This window comes from Pan paniscus, chromosome 2, assembly GCF_029289425.2.
Source record: "Pan paniscus chromosome 2, NHGRI_mPanPan1-v2.0_pri, whole genome shotgun sequence".
Lineage (NCBI taxonomy): Eukaryota > Metazoa > Chordata > Mammalia > Primates > Hominidae > Pan > Pan paniscus.
In genome coordinates, this window is record NC_085926.1 from 97080838 (window position 1) to 97103376 (window position 22539).

Consider the following 22539-nt stretch of genomic DNA (forward strand, 5'->3'; position numbering starts at 1 on the left):
ATGGTTTTGGTATTTATTTATAATGTCTTTTGTCAAATAAAGGAATTAAACTTAGCAGTCAAATGTATTCATAATTTCCTTCATGTTTTTGTCCTGTGTGTCTTGATTAAGTAATCCTTTACTACTAGATGTCATAAACATATTTTTCCATATTTTCTTTAAACAATTAAAAAATTTGGCTTTCACATGTATGTTTTAAATTTGGGTTTCACATTTAGTTCTATCTATTTATCTATCATTTATTTTCTTTTTAATTTTTCAATTTTTTATTTCAATAGGTTTTTGGGGATCACGTGGTGTTTGGTTACATGAACAATTTCTTTAGTGGTGATTTCTGAGATTTTGGTGCACCCATCACCTGAGCAGTGTACACTGTATCCAATGTAAAGTCTTTTATCCCTCACTACCCCTAACCCTTTCCCCTGATTCTCCAACGTCCAATGTATCATTCTTATGCCTTTATGTCCTCATAGCTGAGTTCCCACATATGAGTGAGAACATACAATGCTTGGTTTTCCATTCCTGAGTTACTTCACTTAGAATAATAGTCTCCAATTCCATCCAGGTTGCTGCAAATGCCATTATTTTGTTCCTTTTTATGGCTCAGTAGTATTCCATAGTATATATGCATATCACATTTTCTTTGTCCACTCATTTATTGATGGGCATTTGGGCTGGTTCCGTATTTTTGCAATTGCAAATTGTGCTGCTATGAACATGCATGTGCAAGTATCTTTTTCATACAATGACTTCTTTTCCTCTGGGTAGATACCCAGTAGTGGGATTGCTGGATCAAATGGTGCATCTACTTTTAGTTTATTTTTATATGTGGTATTGTGTGAGGTAGAGAAGTAATCTTGTCTTTTTACTACATGGGCAGCCAAATGTCTCACACTTATATTGGTTACCCTATTCCCTTCCCAACAGTTAGTACTGCCCCATCAATGTCTTTCAAGAAATGTGTGTACAAAGAGAAGATTCTAGGCTCTGCATTATCATCATTGTTCTTTTTCTCATTTCTTGCATCAAGACCATATGTCTTAATTATGGTAAGTGTTTTTTAACTTTTATTTTTGTTTCGGGGTATATTTAGAGATTTGTTAACATAGGTAAACTGTGTGTTGCTGGGGCTTGGTAAACAGCTTATTTTATCACCAGATACTTAATAGGTAGGGTTTTCTTTATCTTTACTGCCCTCCTACCCTCCACCCTCAAGTAGAATGCATGGTATTTGGTTTTCTGTTATTTTTTATTTTATTTTATTATTATTATAGTTTAAGTTTTAGGGTACATGTACACAACGTGCAGGTTTGTTACATATGTATATATGTGCCATGTTGGTGTGCTGCACCCATTAACTCGTCATTTAGCATTAGGTATATCTCCTAATGCTATCCCTCCCCCCTCCCCCCACCCCACAACAGTCCCCGGTGTGTGATGTTCCCCTTCCTGTGTCCATGTTTTCTCATTGTTCAATTCCCACCTATGAGTGAGAACATGCGTGTTTGGTTTTTCATCCTTGTGATAGTTTGCTAAGAATGATGGTTTCCAGTTTTATCCATGTCCCTACAAAGGACATGAACTCATCATTTTTTATGGCTGCATAGTATTCCATGGTGGATATGTGCCACATTTTCTTAATCCAGTCTATTGTTTTTGGACATTTAGATTGGTTCCAAGTGTTTGCTATTGTGAATAGTGCCGCAATAAACATACGTGTGCATGTGTCTTTATAGCAGCATGATTTATAATCCTTTGGGTATATACCCAGTAATGGGATGGCTGGGTCAAATGGTATTTCTAGTTCTAGATCCTTTTAAAGAACATCTTTATTTCTGCCTTCATTTCATTATTTACCCAGTAGTCATTCAGGAGCAAGTTGTTCAGTTTCCATGTAGTTGAGTGGTTTTGAGTGAGTTTCTTAATCCTGAGTTCTAGTTTGATTGCACTGTGGTCTGAGAGGCAGTTTGTTATAATTTCTGTTCTTTTACATTTGCTGAGGAGTGCTTTACTTCCAACTATGTGGTCAATTTTGGAATAGGTGTGGTGTGGTGCTGAAAAGAATGTATATTCTGTTGATTTGGGGTGGAGAGTTCTGTAGATGTCTATTAGGTCCGCTTGGTGCAGAGTTGAGTTCAATTCCTGGGTATCCTTGTTAACTTTCTGTCTCGTTGATCTGTCTAATGTTGACAGTGGGTTGTTTAAGTCTCCCATTATTAATGTGTGGGAGTCTAGTCTCTTTGTAGGTCACTAAGGACTTGCTTTATGAATCTGGGTGCTCCTGTATTGGGTGCGTATATATTTAGGATAGTTAGCTCTTCTTGTTGAATTGATCCCTTTACCATTATGTAATGGCCTTCTTTGTCTCTTTTGCTCTTCATTGGTTTAAAGTCTGTTTTATCAGAGACTAGGATTGCAACCCCTGCCTTTTTTTGTTTTCCATTTGCTTGGTAGATCTTCCTTCGTCCTTTTATTTTGAGCCTATGTGTGTCTCTGCATGTGAGATGGGTTTCCTGAACACAGCACACTGATGGGTCTTGACTCTATCCAATTTGCCAGTCTGTGTCTTTTAATTGGAGCATTTAGCCCATTTACATTTAAAGTTAATATTGTTATGTGTGAATTCGATCCTGTCATTATGATGTTAGCTGGTTATTTTGCTCGTTAGTTGATGCAGTTTTTTCCTAGCCTTGATGGTCTTTACAATTTGGCATGTTTTTGCAGTGGCTGGTACTGGCTGTTCCTTTCCATGTTTAGTGCTTCCTTCAGGAGTTCTTTTAGGGCAGGCTTGGTGGTGACAAAATCTCTCAGCATTTGCTTGTCTGTAAAGGATTTTGTTTCTCCTTCACTTAGGAAGCTTAGTGTGGCTGGATATGAAATTCTGGATTGAAAATTCTTTTCTTTAAGAATGTTGAATATTGGCCCCCACTCTCTTCTGGTTTGTAGGGTTTCTGCCGAGAGATCCACTGTTAGTCTGATGGGCTTCCCTTTGTGGGTTACCCAACCTTTCTCTCTGGCTGCCCTTAACATTTTTTTCCCTCATTTCAACTTTGGTGAATCTGACAATTATGTGTCTTGGAGTTGCTCTTCTCAAGGAGTATCTTTGTGGCGTTCTCTGTATTTCCTGAATTTGAATGTTGGCCTGCCTTGTTAGATTGGGGAAGTTCTCCTGGATAATATCCTGCAGCGTGTTTTCCAACTCGGTTCCATTCTCCCTGTCACTTTCAGGTACACCAATCAGACATAGATTTGGTGTTTTCACATAGTCCCATATTTCTTGGAGGCTTTGTTTGTTTCTTTTTATTCTTTTTTCTCTAAACTTCTCTTCTCGCTTCATTTCATTCCTTTCATCCTCCATCACTGATACCCTTGCTTCCAGTTGATCGCATCGACTCCTGAGGCTTCTGCATTCATCACGTAGCTCTTGTGCCTTGGTTTTCAGCTCCATCAGGTCCTTTAAGGACTTCTCTGCATTGGTTATTCTAGTTATCCATTCATCTAATTTTTTTTCAAAGCTTTTAACTTCTTTGCCATTGATTCAAATTTCCTCCTGTAGCTCGGAATAGTTTGATCGTCTGAAGACTTCTTCTCTCAACTCATCAAAGTCATTCTCTGTCCAGCTTTGTTCCATTGCTGGTGAGGAGCTGCGTTCCTTTGGAGGAGGAGAGGTGCTCTGATTTTTAGTTTCCAGTTTTTCTGCTCTGTTTTTTTTCCCATCTTTGTGGTTTTATTTACCTTTGGTCTTTGATGATGGTGATGTACAGATGGGTTTTTGGTGTGGATGTCCTTTCTGTTTGTTAGTTTTCCTTCTAACAGACAGGACCCTCAGCTGCAGGTCTGTTGGAGTTTGCTAGAGGTCCACTGTAGACCCTGTTTGCCTGGGTAGCAGCAGCGGTGGATGTAGAACAGCGTGTACTGGTGAACCGCAAATGCTGCTGCCTGATTGTTCCTCTGTAAGTTTTGTCTCAGAGGAATATCTGGCTGTGTGAGGTGTCAGTCCGCCCCTACTGGGGGGTGCCTCTCAGTTAGGCTACTCAGGGGTCAGGGACCCACTTGAGGAGGCAGTCTGCCAGTTCTCAGATCTCAAGCTGCATGCTGGGAGAACCACTACTGTCTTCAAAGCTGTCAGACAGGGACATTTAAGTCTGCAGAGGTTACTGCTGTCTTTTTGTTTGTCTGTGCGCTGCCTGCAGAGGTGGAGCCTACAGAGGCAGGCAGGCCTCCTTGAGCTGTGGTGGGCTCCACCTAGTTCGAGCTTCCTGGCTGCTTTATTTACCTAGTCAAACAACTAACTTGGCAATGGTGGGCACCCCTCCCCCAGCCTTGCTGCTGCCTTGCAGTTTGATCTCAGATTGCTGTGCTAGCAATCAGCGAGACTCCGTGGGGTAGGACCCTCCAAGCCAGGTGCAGGATATAATCTCCTGGTGTGCCGTTTTTAAGCCCATTGGAAAAGCGCAGTATTAGGGTGGGAGTGACCCGATTTTCCAGGTGCCATCTGTCACCCCTTTCTTTGACTAGGAAAGGGAATTCCCTGACCCCTTGTGCTTCCCGGGTGAGGGGATGCCTTGCCCTGCTTCGCCTCACACACAGTGTGGTGCACCCACTGTCCTGCGCCTACGGTCTGGCACTCCCCAGTGAGATGAACCCGGTACCTCAGTTGGAAATGCAGAAATCACCCGTCTTCTGCATTGCTCCTGCTGGGAGCTCTAGACTGGAGCTGTTCCTATTTGGCCATCTTGGCTTCTCCCCTCTGGTTTTCTGTTCTTATATTAATTTTGTGTTTTCTTAGTCTATGATTCTCAAGAGCATAACTGTTACGAGATCAATTTTTACAGCAATTTCTCTTTCAAACTAGACGATGTACAGGCCCAATATAGAAATTTTCTTTTCTTTTTTTAACCACTCAAAGTCCATGCTAAAATAAATGTCCTTGTATTCTCCCTATGCCAATAAATGTGCTTGTAGTCTCCCTATCCCTCTCCCTATGTTTTTATTTTCTGTTTTTAACCTTTTGGTTGAGTGCAGGCTCTTGAGGGCCCAACTTTATATTGGTGGTCTCATTCCAGCTCCATTCTGAGCCCTACATTCTCTGCTCCTCTTTCAGTGCATTAAAACCCGAAATTTAGCACATCCCCAAGAGTAGAGTTGCAGCTCATGTTCTTATTACTGACTTATCTCTTTATGTTCCCTGTCATTTCTGGTTTCCCAATGACTTTAAAGAATGCCTAAGAGGCATCTTTATGTTCTTTGCTCTCTATGTTCTTGGAAAACAGAAGTCTACTTCTACTTCAATCACTTGGAATTTATTTTTGTGTATATTCTGAGGAGGTGACCATTTCTGCCTCTTGTGTATTTGTAGCCAGTCTTAATTCTATGCTATTTTATATTTTTCCAACACAAATTCCCTTTACTTAAAATTCACCATTGGGATTTTCTCTCCATTTTGATTCCTTTTAAAACTTACTATTTTAATCTAAGAGAAATTATGAATTACATTGGGTAAATGATCAAGAAAACTCCTTTGCTCACTTGCTGGACTAGTGGATTCTGTGTTTTCCCACTGTATATCATAGTGATTTATGCTTATATATATCAAATACTCATGACCTAGAGACAATTTTATTCCCTGAACCACATTGGCACTTCCATTTACATCAGTTGTGTTATAGACTTATTGTCTGTTTTATTGTTGTTTTATACCACTATTCAAATTATTTATTTTAATATTTTGTTATTAAAATTTTGAATTCATTAAAGTATTATATAAATATAATCTGTATAAAAATAATTTCTACCAAAATTAAGTCAGTTTTCTTAAAGGCATTATAAATTTGTGTTTGTAAATATAATTTTTCATTTCAACTTTGGTGTAGTTAAGAAAATTATAAAGGATTGGGAAAATAACCTCAAAATCTTAAGAATTATGCACTAATATTATTTACAAATGTTTTAACATTCTTACTTTAAAGAAGCAAAAGTTGTAAATTATAGATGTCACATTAGGAATGATGGTCTTTATGCAGCACAGACTACCATAGGACACTCCAATCAAAAGATATCTAGGGCTGGGAACATTGTCTTATACCTGTAATCCCAGCCCTTTGGGAGGCTGAGGTGGGAGGGTCTCTTGAAGTCAGGAGTTTGAGACCAGACTGGGTCAGAAAGTGAGACCTCATCTCTACAAAATTTCTTTTTAATTAGCCAGGCACGGTGATGTGTACCTGTAGTCCCAGCTACTCAGGAAGCTGAGGCAGGAGGATCTCTTGAGCCCAGGAATTTGAGGCTGCAGGGAGCCATGATCATACCACTGCACCCCAGCCAAGCCAGGGCAATCAAGCAAGACCCAATCTCAAAAAAAGCAAAAAAGATATTTACATGTTTAAGTTAAAATACATTATTTTTAAACAATATATTTTAAAATTCCTCATATTAAATGACTTCTGTTTAAATCACTGATTCTCATAATCTCTACCTTATTTGATTTTGTTATTAATACTATCTGATTTTCTTACCGACTGGTGTTACTAAAATGCTTATATTATTTGAAAATCTGACCAAATAAATAAATAGAAAGCAATAAGTCCAATTGCTCAAAGTAAAATAAAATATTAAAAAGTAGTCAGAGGTCTCTGGCTACCAGCACTCCCCACCTTCCTTGGGACAGAGTCTTGCTTGTGGTCAACATGTTTATATCACAAGGCCCACAACCCTTGTGAAAGCTGATTGGATCAGGAAAGGGGTAAGGGACGTGACCCAAAGCATAGGCAATGCCTGTAAAGGTCTTCAGGGTCCTAGCAGGTCTGTCCGGGTGACTAGCACACTCAAACTGATAATCTCAGAAGAAAGTAAGTCAAAAGTAAAATAGGTCAGAAAAATTAAAAATTAAGAATTTAACATAATAAGCAGCTCTAATCAATGAAGCATATGAGACAGGAGAGGAGTGTACAGACAGTTGATTTAATAAAAAGAAACACCTAGAGAAAGAACCCACGGAGTTAAGGCTGGAGTCCTAAGCATGGAAAATAGGCATTCACCATGGCTTCTCAGAGAAGATTCCTCTGACTTCTCAAGGCTTTTGTCAATCCTGAGCTATAATGATGCATGTCCCTGTTCTCTTTAAGACCTTAGGAGACTGTGTTTGGTCCTTTCTTACTTCTCTTGTACTCCAACTATAAACTCCACTTTTCAGAGGAAACTTGAGCATATGCGCTCTCTGCATGCTGAAAGAGTGTAATGAATATGTGTGGAAAGGAAACTAATTTACAATTCTATTGTTTAAAACAGCTAAAATTCTTGAGGTAGGGACCGTATGTCTACCACATTTTGGCACACGAATATGGCAACAGAATAAAAACAGCTTTAGTAAGTTTATCTGCACAAATTTGCTTAACTTACAACCATATCTAAGCAGAGAGGTGTTCCAAAGTTTCAAGATTGATATAACCAATCTCATATCTTTTCATGAGTATTGTGTGAACCAAGGACAGTAAAACATTGGATGGAGAGTCAGGAAACCTTGATTGTAATCAGAATTCAACCATGACAAGAAATTGATGACTTTGGGGAAATCATCCCAAATCCCTCAGCCTCAGTTTCTTTCTCTGTGGGGCTCATGTGCTCTGACTTAAGGTTATCATAAAACTGAAATTAGAGATACATGTGAAAGTACTTTGTTCTGTATGTATTTGTTATGCCATACAAATACAGGCGAGAAAGCTTTAGAACCTCAGAGTTAGAAGGAACTTTGTAGCACCTCATACCCAATCCTCACCTGATAATTTTTTATGGGTAACAGGAAATGTCATTTGCAGGTTTCAGGATGATTTTCAATGCTTTTAATCTTGTGTAATTTTACTTGTCTTCTGCATTCCATACCTGTTTGATTTAAATGTGAATAATTTTAAGCATATCTTGTTCAATGAATATCCTGATATTCCTTAAAAATTTTGAAACAAAGGCTAGATTTATTTTTTTCTCAACCAACTACAGAAAAAACGGGAAGTATTCACCTCAAAACTCCATAAATACAAAGTTATTGACAGAAAAATAGGAATCAATTGAGACTACTAGCAGACATTTTTATATCAAATCAGACTTGGGCTGGGAAGCTGGAAGAGTCTTGCCACCATTCCTCTCTTCCTCCTTCCATCTTCTGTGGTTCCCACGGCTTCCCCAGTTTTATGCTCTGTGGCAGCAACACACCATAAGTCTAATCATTTCTCTTCCTCCTCTCTTCAAAACGCATGTCTTTTCTGGGCTCTGCCTAAAGTAACCAGAGTAAATCAAGAAGAAAATGTGTGTTAAGAGTAGAATACATTTCTCACCTTGAATAACATTTGCATTTTAAAAGCTGCCTGCAATAGGAGTAAGCACCTTGATTTGAAGGAATTTTCAGTTAGTCGTGTGAGGTCTTTCCAGGACCTCTCATGTGTCATTACATGTGAGGCTCATGGGTAGGCAAAGAAGCAAGCTGTCTCCACACAAAAAAGGTAGCTCTGTGTGTGTGTGTGTGTGTGTGTGTGTGTATGTGTGTTTGTGTGAAAGAGAGAGTGTTTGGGACTGTCTTGGGGAAAAACACACCATAAATTGGCTATCTCATCTTTATGATAACCCATGAATAGAATTGTAGAATTATTTTCCATAGTGATTAAATCTGTCCTTTTTGGAGTACATGGCTGGCCAGCAGGTGTCAGAGAATAAGTTTTCTAATCACTGACAGAAACTTTATTGATGCAGCCAGCAATTACCAGGTTGAAGAAACACTGTTTATGCATGATTCAAATGCATGTTCATATCGCCTTAGGCCCAGATGTTCATATTCCTAGATACAATCTTAACACCAGGGCCCAAATCAACCTTATGCTGGAAGACTGATTTCCTCTAATTCAGCCTTTATTATTTCTTCTCTACTGTGAAAATATGCATCTCCCCCCTCTCCCATCTCCAGTGTTCTCCAGATAAAGTGAACAGTTTAAAAACAGTCAAATAGAATGTGAATGTATTTGAAGGAGGGCAACTTTAAGCCTTAGCAAGACCCAGGAGGTCTAAGAATTTCAGTCATATAAAGTCTTATCAACAGCTGAGCCGTGGTAGTAACACAGAGAAATAATTTCAGAAGAACTCCATTGAAAAAGGTACAGATAATACTTAGAAATTAGCAATAAGAATAATTAATAGGATGATGACTAGATCAGATGAATAAGAGTCATAGAATTATGGATTTTTTTGTGCCAGAAAAATGAGTCCCAGGGTTGGCTTACTAATTGATTATTAATCATTCACTGGCAGAGTTTCATTTGGAGTTCTCAAACAATGCTCACAAAGAGTCTCTTCAGTATCAGTAAGGATTTTAGGCAAAGCAGGGGCCATTCAAATAGGTTTATACCTATACTCTGTTTCAATAATATGGCTATTAGTTTAATGTGTCTCCTCCACAATTCAGGTGTTGCCAGTGTGATAGCATTAAAGGTGGGACCTCTAAGAGGTGATTAGGCCATGAAAGCTACCCCTTAGTGATTGGCGTTAAGGCCCTCATAAAAATGGCTTCCTGCAGCATTTGGGCCTTTGCCATTGCCTTCCACCATGTGAGGACACAGTGTTCCTCTGCTCTGGAGGATGTAGCCCTCGCTAGACACCAAATGCTGGTGACTTGATCTTGGGCTTCCCAGACTTTAGAACTGTGATAAATACATTTCTGTTCTTTATAAGTTAGCAGTGTGTAGCATTATGGCAGCACAAAACAGGCTAAGACAGAAAGAAAAAGCTATTTTAAACAACATTCTTGTTTGTTACCTTTCACTGTGCAGATATTAGCAAGTGGACTTGTACTAATGATTAGAAAGTTAAATTTAAAGAAGACATTCTTTATTGTAAGGGCAATTGATTATACACTAGAGGAAATCGAGCTATGTTCCTTTTATACTTTTGTTTATGTCCATGATTTTTTATTTTATCTTCCTATTGAAAGAAAGAATGTTGGTTGAACAATTTAGATAATGAAATGGTGAGTGGTTACAATCTTGTATGCAAACTAATGGCATTAATATAATAAAATTATAATTATACATTGAAAATCAAGAATGTATAATTTCTAGCAGACTACTTTTGTCCCAGCATAAATGAAGCCTTTCCAGCAGCAGTGCTTCTAATTTAGATTGACTAATACATTGAATGACAAATTTGAGCATCTATTTAGCCATTAAGATGTTAATATTAAAGGGCATTTTTCTGAGAAGTATTAAGAACCAGGAAACATTGTAATGTTTTATTGTAAAATTAAATTTAGGATTATATTCACAATTAGGTAGGCTGCATGGTAGACTGTAATGCTAGCTGTTTATTCCATTTCTAGATTTTGCCTACCTAGTGTTTAGAAGTCCTCTTCTCACATAGTCACTTCAGATTATGTTATACACTTTCCAACCAAAATCACAAAAAATTGTTGAAAACATTTTGATTTTTTGTCTCATCACAAAAGTAATATATGTTTATTTTTAGATTTTAAAAATTATAGATAAACAAGGAAAGGGGGAAAAAGCCACCCAAAATGTGACCACTTTGAGATTAATATAGTTAATATTTTTGTTTGACTCCTATTTTTTAGAGAAGCGGTGCATGCTTTTGTATTTATATTTTTTAAATGCTGTTCTCTCCCACAAAACAACTTATTATGAACATTTTTTTCAGCTATTTGATATGCTTTTCCAGTGTCCTACCCAAATATCATTTTGTAGTTCTCATAATCCCCACATGTCATGGGAGGGACCAGGTGGAGGTAATTGAATTGTGGGGGTGGTTTCCCCAATCCTGTTCTTATGATAGTGAGGTAGTTCTCATGAGCTCTGATGGTTTTATAAGAGGCTGTTTCCCCTGCTTCACTCTGTACTTCTCCTTGCTGCTGCCACCTGAAGAAGAACGTGTTTGCTTCCCCTTTTGCCATGATTGTAAGTTTCTTGAGGCCTCCCTAGTCATGCTGCACTGTGAGTCAAATAAACCTCTTTCTTTTATAAATTACCCAGGTTCAGGTATGTCTTTATTAGCAGCATGAGAACAGACTAATACAGTAAATTGGTAGTAGGGCACTGCTATAAAGATAACCAAAAATGTGGAAGCCATTTTGGAACTGGGCAATAGGCAGAGGTTGGAACAGTTTGGAGGGCTTGGAAGAAAATAGGAAAATGTGGGAAGGTTTGGAACTTCCTAAAGGCTTGTTGAATGGCTTTGACCAAAATGCTGATAGTGATATGGACAATAAAGTCCAGACTGAGGTGGTCTCAGATGGAGATAAGGAACTTGTTGGGAGACGGAGTAAAAGTCACTCTTGCTATGCAAAGAAACTGGTGGCATTTTTCCTCCTGCCCTAGAGATCTGTGGAAATTAAAACTTGGGAGAGATGATTTAGAGTATCTGACAGAAGAAATTTTTAAGTGGCAAAGCATTCAAGAGGAAGCAGAGCACAGATGTTTAAAAAATTTGCAGCTTGACAATGTGATAGAAAAGAAAACCCTATTTTCTGGGGAGAAATTCAAGCCTGCTGCAGAAATTTGCATAAATAATGAGGAGCCGAATGTTACTCACCAAGACAATGGGGAAAATGTCTCCAGGGCATGTCAGAAACCTTCACAGCAGCCCCTCACATCACAGGCCTGGAGACCTAGGAAGGAAAAATGGTTTCCTGGGTTAGGTCCAGGGCTCCCTTGGGACTTTGTATTCTGCATCCTAGCCACTCCAAGCCATGGCTAAAAGGGGCCAAGGTACAGCTCAGGCCATGGCTTCAGAGTGTGCAAACCCCAAGCCTTGGCAGCTTCTACGTGGTGTTGAGCCTGCTGGTGCACAGAAGTCAAGAATTGAGGTTTGGGAACCTCCACCTAGATTTCAGAGGATGTATGGAAATGCCTGGATGTCCATGCAGAAGTTAGCTGCAGGGGCGGAGCCCTCATGGAGAACATCTGCTAGGGCAGGAAGAAGGGAAATGTGGGGTTGGGTCCCTCACACAGAATCCCTACTGGGGCACTGCCTAGTGGAGCTGTGAGGAGAAGGCAAGTCCTCCACACCCCAGAATGATAGATACACTGACAGCTTGCACTGAGTGCCTGGAAAAGCCACAGACACTCAATGTCAGCCTGTGAAAGCAGCCTGGAGGGGGGTTGTACCCTGTAAAGCCACAGAGGCACAGCTCCCCATGGCCTTGGGAGCCCACCATATGCATAAGCATGACCTGGATGTGAGACATGGAGTCAAATGAGATCATTTTGTAAATTTAAGGTTTAACGACAGTCCTATTGCATTTCAGACTTGCATGGGGCCTGCTGCCCCATTTGTTTTGGCCAATTTCTCCCATTGGAATAAGTATATTTATATAATACCTGTACCCCATTGTATCTAGGAAATAACTAACTTGCTTTTGATTTTACAGGCTCACGGGTGGAAGGAACTTGCCTTGTCTCAGGTGAGACTTTGGACTTGGACTTTTGAGTTAATGCTGAAATGAGTTCAGAATTTGGGGGACTGTTGGAAGGGCATAATTGTGCTTTGGAATGTGAGAACATAAGATTTGGAGGGACCAGGCATGAAATAATATGGCTTGGCTGTGTCCTCACCCCAATCTCATATTGAATTGTAGTTCCCATAATCCCCACATATCATGGGAAGGACCAGGTGGAGATAATCAAATCATGGGGGTGTTTTCCCCCATCCTGTTCTCATGATAGTGAGTTAGTTCTTAGGAGAGCAGATGGTTTTATATGGGTCTTTTCCCCCACTTTGCTCTGCACTTCTCCTTGCTGCCACCATGTGAAGAAGGATGGATGTGTTTGCTTTCCCTTCTGCCATGACTGTAAGTTTTTTGAGGCCTCCCCAGCCATCCTGAACAGTGAGTCAATTAAAGCTCTTTCTTTTATAAATTACCCTGTCTCAGATATGTCTTTAGTCGCATGAGAATGGATTAATACATACACACATACTACACAGACATTGGTTTCAAAATATGCATGCTTTGAAGACCAAGGCTTATGGGAAGAATATTTTCATAGGAAGCCTGTTTGGGATTCAGAATAAGTGGTGAATATTAGAAAGCAAGTGTTTGGAACCTTCCAAGGGAATTTTCATTCAGAGTCTTTTTGCTATAGGATGGTTTAAATTATTTAGCTCAATATTGGTGAATTAGTTACAGGAGACATTTCCACCTAGATTAGAGGCTGCTTTCTTTGGTATAAAATATATTGTACTAACCTGGGAATCAAGAGGCTTGAGATTTCATCATGGCTCTGCCTCACTGACTCTGTGAGTAACACTAGGCAAAGGTATTACCCTAGATGTCTTTCTTTATAATACGAGCTCATCTAAATTGCCAGGCTATAGTTCTTAATACCATGAATAAAATAATTGTTTTTTGGTATGGATCATTCTATTTTATTTAGTTAACAAATCAAGTCAGATTATTGTCATTTTTCAAAGGAAAACTGTGACATAATAGAGATTTATGGGCTTTACCCTATTTTCAAAGGCTATTCAGTCAATCTGTTCCTTGACCTTAGAAAAAATATTTCAGAACATAATAGTCGCTTAAGACATCTACCTTCTTGTGTAATCCAAAACTATACAGAACTGGCTCAAATGCCACTGTAGTAACACAAAACATAAGTCTTTACAAAAAATCTAATTAAACATAAATTATTTTAAGAAAATATACTATGATAAAATATCAATCATGATAGATTATGCTTATTTCTTAAAGTGCATATAAATCTTTTTTTGTTGTTGTTATTGTTGATTGGTTGATCAGAAACCAGAATCTCATCTCCCTCATTGACAAACCCTCTAGGTCACAGTATGCTTCAAGTGGTATAATAAAAATTTCTCACAGACGTAAAATGTAAAGGTAGCTTTGAAGATGAAGTAAATGAGAAGTTACCAGGGGAAGAATTTACTTTAGGATAGCCTTATCTATTGACATTTTGACAATATTAAACTGTGAGAACCCTTGAGGTATCTTCAAAGACACACTGAATAAGTGCACCTCCTTCAACAGAAACACATTGAACGCCACAAATATGGAAGGGAAATGCTCATCTTTTCTAGAGAAGAAGATTTATTTATAACTTCATTGCTTATGGAAAATTATTCTAAATAAAATTAAATACCTTCTAATTTGGTTTAAATCCATTTTGTCATGTTCTGTGCACATCAGAGTTTGAAAACAGATGGCCAGTACTCACTGAATAAAGTCTCTTTATGCATTTAAAAATTGGCATGAAATGACTTTTGGGTCTTTTCTTCATCAAATTGTATAGTTCCAGCTTTGTTAACCTCTCAATGTTAACCTTAGTTTCCAGTCCTTTAGTCATCTCTAAAGCTGTTCATGGTCTTTCATTAGTCAGTTGTACTTCAATAAACCCTCCAACAACTACCAAAAAACATGTTAGAATTTGTTTAGTTGTCATAGCATTTTATATCTCTTAGTCTATATTTCGTGCACATTTGGGGCACAAGGATAAAATGAATGCAGCTTTCAGAGGCACAGCTATGCTTTTTTCTTAATTTTTGTATGATAATATTTTTGATAGCTTTGCCAATGAGCCAGAGATTTTTTTATCTAAGATAAAGAAATTTAACTAGAGGCAGGAATAAAATTACATTGAAGTCCAGAGATTCTAGGTAGCCATGGTTTTCCACTGAGCTGAGTGTTTTCTTCTTTGAGAACCTTAACTTTATTAATTACTATATGGATTAAAACTTCCAAAAATACATCACACTTTCTTTCTCTCTTACATAGTTCATGTGGAATATGTTTTGGCATTTTTGTTGGACAACATACTTTAATTCAATATATTTATTGAGCAACTACAAAATTAAGAAATACGCTAGAAGATATAGAGACAAGGTGAATCAGAACTTAACTTAAGGGCTTGCAATCTAAGAGAGAGAAATAAGCACAAAATGACCCTAATACACACTAGTAAGTGGTAAATACCATAAGAGATTGAAGATACATGTTAAAGGAATCTTGGAGGAAACAGAATTTCATGGAAGAAGTATCTTTAGTTTGCTCATTAAGGTAGTAGAAATTCTTTTCCCGCAAAAGCAACAGATTTACCTAAAATATGAAACAGGACAGTAAATTCCATGTGTTTGACATATAACTCTGAAATAGTGGGAAATTGGTATGTGTAAGCTTTGACCAGACTAGGTAAGTGATATAAAATATATCTAGAACATTTATTGTTTTTTGCAGATGGCAGAAAATATTGTCATTTTTTTGAGAGGATAAACAGGGCTGAATTTCAATAACATTGATTTGATATCAATGAATAAAATTGACTCAACATAGAAAAATATTTTCAAAAATTAAAGGAATACATTAGGAGAAAATTAATGAGGGCCTAAGAAACAGAGAAGGGAAGAGCATTTCAGGAGATCTTAATATTATATAGGGTGACAATTATGATATGGTAAGGGAAAGAAGAATCAGAAGTGATTCCAAGGGTTAAAGTGTAGGTGACAGGAAGATAATAATGCATTTATAGAAACAGAGAACCTAAGAATGGCAGAGACTTATTAGAATAGTAAGAGTCAAAGCCTCATTTTAAAATAAAAGGTGTGATAGGGTAATTAATGAAGCAAATATAGATTATATTTTTCTTGAAGTTTGATAACCATGAGAAAGATAGAGATAGGGTGTCAGCTTGAGAAGATAGAGTTTTTAAAATGTTTTAAACTATAGGAGATTTACTTTTTAGGAAACACAATTTAGTATAATAAGGGACATGAAGAAACAATCAAATGGGAGTCCACAACCAAGAAAATAACAATAGAAGGTGAGCTACAGATGATAGAAACAGTAGAAGTATCACTCAAGGAAATTAAAATAGCTATTATAATTATGTTCAAGGATTTTCAGGAAAAAGAAAAATTAGATGAACAAATGGAAAATCTCAACATAGAAATGGAAACTGTAAAATAGAAACAATTCTAGAACATAAAAGCATAATACATAAAATTAAAACACACTAAATGTGAATGAACACTGCATAAGAAAGGATCAATGAAGCTGAAGACAGATTGACAGAAATTATTCAAAATAAGGCAAAGAGGAAAAAACAATACTGACATAACTGAAGAGAGCATCAGTGACCTATGGGACAATATGAAGTAGTTTAACACGTGTATTCAAAGTTCTAAATGTACAGGAAGGAGAGAAAGAAGCACAAAATTATTTCAAGAAATAATGGTAAATTTTAAAAAGTATGATAAATAGAAACTCCCAAGTCCAAGATTCTCAACAAATCTCAAAACAGAGAAATAAAGAGAAAGCCAAACTTAGGCACATAGCAAAACTATAAAAACCACAGAGAGAGAGAGAGAGAAAGAGAGAGAGAGAGAGAGAGAGAAATCCAGAAAGCAATCAAAGTAAAATAATCATATCATATCATATTAGGGCAACCACAATAAGTATAATGAGTCCATCAACAGCAACAGCATGATCCAGAATACAATGGAATAATATTTTTACAGTGCTAAGAGGGAAAATACAGCAATTTTCAATCAGAATCAATTGAAATTTAGAATTCTATGTTCTTCAACAAAAAATCTTTTAAAATGGAGTTAAAGACGTTTTTAGATACAAAAGACGTTTTTAGATACAAACAGAGATAATTTGCTACCAGTACAACTGTACTATAAAATATATTAAAGGAAATTCTTTAAACTGAAAAGAAATGACATCAGTTGGAAATTTGAATCTGTGGGAAAGATTGTAGAGTACTCAAATACTGAAAAAGGTCAAGAATGGAAGGTTTGCAAAGCTTTTTGTAATTTTTACTGATTTCTTTAAAAGACATTGACTGAAGCAAAATCAACAGCAATGAATTGTGAGATCTATAACAGATAGAGTGCAACATTTGATAACAATAGCTAATGATAGCAAATAATATATTAAGAAAGATACATGAAATTATGTATTTGTCAGCTTTCTACATTTTATGTATAGTGGTGTAATATTAATCCAAAGTGGACTGTAGAAGTGAAGGAGGCATATTGTAGTTCAAAAAACCATTATAAGGTAATACAAAAAGTTTTGTATAAAAAAATCTAGTAAAGGAGATAAACAGAAGAATAAATATCCTAAATCCAAAAGAATACAGAAAATCAGGGTCAAAGGAACAAAAAAAGAACAGAATAATTTAAAAAAACTGATAGACATAAACACAGTCATCACAATAATTTTATTAAATATAAGAGGCAGAGATAATCAGAATTAATAATATAACATTAGCTGTAGTTGCCCTATTGTGCTATTATATATTTCAAAGTAGCAAGAAGAGATTAAGAATGTTTGCAACTCAAAGAAATTAAAATTGTTTGAGGAGATGGATATTCCAATTACCCTTAGCTGATCATTATTACACATCATATGTTTGTATCAAAATATATGTACCCCAATTAATAGGTAAAATTATGTATCAAACAATAATAATGATATATAAAATAACTATTACAAGGTAAATAACAAAAAATTGATAAAAATTACAAAAGCCAAAAATAAGTTTATTATAAGCAAGAAACTTAAAGTACAAAGGCAGAATGAAATTTGAATAATGGGATGAAAAACATATGCCATACAAACATAAGAAAGTTGTGTGACTGTATTACTGTAAGAAAATAGACCTCAAAACAATGAGTATTACTGTAGGCATGAAAGAATATATCAAAATTATAACAGGGTTCATGTACATTAAACAAAGTGTTCATATACTTAACAATAGAGCTTCAAAGTACCTAAAACAAATGAAAAAGACAGTATTAAAGGCAAAAATAGAAAAATATACCATCATACTTATAGATGCTAACATTACTATCTCAGCAATTGTTGGAACAAATTTTAAACATCAGAAATTACATAGAAGCTTAGTACAAAAGTTTCACCTGATTTGACCTAATAGGCATTTATCAAATACTATATCATACAGCTGTGGAATGCAACATTTTCAAATGCCTATTTTAAAAGTCTCAAAGGGAGACCATATAGAAGGCTAGCAAATAAAGCTCAATAAAGATAAAATAATTGAACTAACGTAGAATATGTTCTTAAAACACAACAAAATTGTGTTAGAATAAAAGATAATAAGATGTAGAATTCCTGAATGATGTCAAAATTAAGGAACTCACATAAATTATACAAGGTCAAAGAATAAATCATTAAGACATTTAAAAAATATTTTGATTTAGAAGACAAAAGCACAACATATCAAATGTATAAGATCATCTACAACAGTACTACAAGGGAAATTTATGGTTTAGAATTTTTATATTAAAAGACAAAAAGTTTAAAATGAATGAGCTACACAGAGTAAACCCAATATAAGTACAAGAAAGGAAATTGTATTAGTCCAATCTCATACTGCTATAAAGAACTATCTGAGACTGAGTAATTTATGAAGAAAAGAGGTTAAATTGACTCACATTTCTGCAGGCTACACAGGAAGCATGGATGGGAAGACCTCAGGAAACTTACAATCATGGCAGAAGGGTGAAGGGGAAGCAAGCACCTTCTTCACATGGCAAGAGAGAAGAAGAGAGAGAACAAAGGGGAAGGTGCTACACACTTTCAAACAACCAGATCTCATGAGAACTCACTCACTGTTACAAGAATAGCGAGGAGGAAATCTGTACACATTATCCAATTACCTCTCACCAGGTCCCTCCCTTAACATTGAGAATTACAATTCAGTATAAGATTTGGGTGGGGAAACAGAGCCAAATGATATCAGAAATAGAGACTAAAAATTATTTATATGGGAATAAAGAAAATACACAAAGTTAGATTGGTTCTTAAAAAGGTTATTAAAATTGATACATCACTAGACTGACCAACAAAAAAAGAGAGAAAATACAAAGGATCAATACCAAGAATAAAGCAGGAAATGTGACCATAACCCCCACAGTATTTAAAAAGATAGTAAGAGACTATTATGAATAACATGCCTACAAACCTGATGATGTAGATGAAATAGACAAGTTCCTTGAAAACACACTAAAAGTTACTAAACTGATGAAAACTGGTAACAAAATTAATTTAGAAATGAAAAAAATCTACTTTCTTCCAAAAGCCTTCAAACACAAGCAACTGTTATTCATCCACTTTTAGGAAATGTGAAAGAACGAACACTTCCAAACTCATTTTATGAGACCAGCACATTTACAACAAAACACAGCAAAACAAAAACAAAACAAAAAAACAACTACAGGCCCTTCATAAACCTAGACACAGATGTTGATATGGTTTGGCTCTGTGTCCCCACTTAAATCTTATGTCTAATTCTAATCCCCACTTATCTTGGGAGGGAGCCGGTGGGAGGTGATTAGATCACAGGGACAGTTTCCTCCATGCTGTTCTAATGATAGTGAGTTAGTTCTTACAAGGTCTGATGGTTTAAAAGTGTGAGCCAGTTCCCCCACCCCACCCCTGCTTTTTTCAACTGCTCCACCATTATAAGACGTGCTTGTTTCCCCATTGCCTTCCACCATGATTGTAAGTTTCCTGAGGCCTCCCAGTCATGTTTCCTTTTAATCCTTTCAAACTGTGAATCAATTAAACCTTCTTTCTTCATAAATTATGCAGACTCGGGTAGCTCTTTATAAAAGTGTGAGAATGGACTAATACAGAAAATTCATACCAGGAGAGTGGGCCACTGGTATAAAGATACTTGAAAACATGGAAGTGACTTTGGACCTGAGTAATGGGCAGAGGTTGGAACAGTTTTGAGGGCTCAGAAGAAGACAGGAACATGTGGGAAAGTTTGGAATTTCCTGGAGATTTGTTGAATGGTTTTGACGAAAATGGTGATAGTTATATGGACAACAAAACCCATACTGAAGTGGTCTCAGATGGAGATGAGGAACATATAGGGAACAGAAGCAAAAAAAAAAAAAATCTCTCTTGCTATGCTTTAGCAAAAAGACTGGTGTCATTGTGCCCCTGCTCTAAGGATCTGTAGAACTTTTATCTTGGGGTGACTTAAGGTTTTGGGAGAAAGAAATTTCTAAGCAGCAAAGTGTTCAAGATATGGCTTCGCTGCTGCTAACAGCATACAGTCATGTTTTCACAAAGAGATGGTCTAAAATGGGAACTTACATTTAAAAAGGAAGCAAAGCATAAAAGTTTGGAAAATTTGCAGCCTGACTATGTTGCAGAAGAGAGGGAAAAAAACACACATTTTCTAGGCAGAAATTCAAGCTGGTTGCAGAAATTTGCGTGAGTAAAGAGGAGCCAAATGTTAATTGCCATGACAATAGGGAAAATGTCTCCAGGGCATATTAGAGAACTTTGTGACAGCCCCTTCCATCACAGGCCCAGAGGCCTAGGAGGGAAAAATAACTTCATGGGCTGGGTCCAGGCGCCCACTGCTCTGTGCAGCCTTGGGACATGGTGCCCTGCGTTCCAGCCACTCCAGCTCCAGCTGTGGCTAAAAGGGACCAAGTTATAGCTTGAGCCATTGCTTTAGAGGGTGCAAGCCCTAAACCTTGGTGGCTTCCTAGATTTCAGAGGATGTATGGAAATGCCTGGATGTCCAAGCAAGTCTGTAGCAGGGACAGAGTCCTCATGGAGAACCTCTACCAAGGCACTGTGGGGGGAATTGTGAGGTTAAAACCCTCACACAGAGCCCTATTGAGGCACGACCTTGGGAGCTGTGAGAAGAGGGTCACAGTCCCCTAGACCCCAAAATGATAGATCCACCAAGAGCTTGTACTCTGATCCTGGAAAAGCTGCAGGCACTCAATGACAGCCCAAGAAAGCAGCTTCAGGGTCTGCACCCTGCAGAGCCATAGAGTCAGAGCTGCCCAAGGCCTTGAGAGCCTACCCCTTGTGTCATTGTGGCTTGGATAGATGTGAGACAAGGAGTCAAAGGAAATCATTTTGGAGCTTTAAGATTTAATGGCTGCCTTGCTGGGTTTCAGACTTGTGTGGGGCCTGTAACCCCTTTGTTTTGGCCAATTTCTCCCATCTAGACTGGGAGCATTTACCGAATGTTGGTACCGCCATTGTATCTTGGAAGTAACTAACTTGATTTTAATTTTACAGGCTCATAGGCAGAAGGAACTTACCTTGTCTCAGATGAAGCTTTGGACTTGGACTTCTGAGTTAATGCTGGAATGAGTTAAGAGTTTGAGGGACTGATGGGAAGCATGATTGGTTATGAAATGTGAGAAGGACATGAAATTTGGGAGGATCCAGGGGCAGAATGATATGGTTTGGCTCTGTGTTCCCACCCAAATCTCATCTTGAATTATAATCCCTAGATGTTAGGGGAGGGACCTGGTGGGAGGTGATTGGATCAGTTTCCCCCATGCTGTTCTCATAATAGCAAGTGAGTTCTCATGAGATCTAATGGTTTAAAAGTGTGTGGTAGTTTCTTCCTTCTTCTCTCTCCTGCTTTGCAATGGTAAATTGTGCTTGCTTCCCTTTCACCTTCCACCATGATTGTAAGTTTCCTAAGGCCTCCCAGTCATGTTTCCTGTTAAGCCTTTGGTACTGTGAGTCAAAAACCTTTTCTTCACAAATTCCTCAGTCTCAGGTAGTTTTTTTTAACAGTGTGAGAATGGACTAACACAGATGTCCTTAATTAAACATTAGAACATCTATATTAGTTTGTTCCCCATTGCTATAAAGAAATACCTGAGACAGGGTAACTTATAAAGGAAAGAGCTTTAGTTAGCTCACAGTTTACAAGCTGCACAGGAAATATGATGCTGGTCATTGGCTGGGCTTCAAGCAAACCCTTAGGAAACTTATAATCATGGCAGAAGGTGAAGGGGAAGCAGGTTTGTTTTACATGGCCAGATTAGGAATAAGACTAATGTGGGTGATATGGTTTGTCTCTGTGTCCTCACCCAAATCTCATCTTGTAGCTCCCATAATTTCCATGTGTTGTGAGGGGGACCCGGTGGGTGATGACTGAATTATGGAGATGGATCTTTCCTGTGCTGTTCTTGTGATAGTGAATAAGTCTCATGAGATCTGATGGCTTTAAAAATGGAGTTTGCCTACAGAAGCTCTCTCTTTGCCTGCTGCCATCCACCTAAGACGTGATTTGCTTCTCCTTGCCTTCCACCATGATTTGGAGGCCTCCCTAGCCATATGAAACTGTAAGTCTGATTAAACCTCTTTTTTTGTTTTTTGTAAATTTCACAGTCTCAGGTATGTCTTTATCAGTCACGTGGAAATGGACTACTACAGTGGGGAAAGTGCCACACACTTTTAAACAACTGGATATCATGAGAACTCACTAACATGATGACAGCACCAAGGGAAGATGGTGTTAAATGGGTTATGGTGTTAAATGCTTCCATAATCCAATTACTTTTCACCAGTCCCCACTTCCAACATTGAGGATCACAACTGAACATGAGATTTCGGTCGGGACACAGATCCAAATCATATTATTCTATCCCAGGCTCCTCCCAAATCTCATGTCTTTCTCACACTGAAAAATACAATTATGCCTTCTCAGCAATCCATTGAAGTCTTAACCCATTCCAGCA

At 37.5% G+C, this 22539-nt stretch overlaps 1 long non-coding RNA gene across 1 annotated transcript in view; it reads right to left on the minus strand.

Moving 5' to 3' along the window:
• Positions 1–8081: 8081 nt before the first annotated feature.
• The window catches only part of LOC134729928 (uncharacterized), a 54522-nt gene continuing 40064 nt past the window's right edge, over positions 8082–22539 (minus strand). The window contains exons 2-3 of the long non-coding RNA XR_010111501.1: positions 11578–11653; positions 8082–8263 (exon numbers count right to left, since the gene is read on the minus strand). This is a non-coding gene — a long non-coding RNA (uncharacterized LOC134729928). The remainder of the gene's footprint in view (positions 8264–11577; positions 11654–22539) is intronic.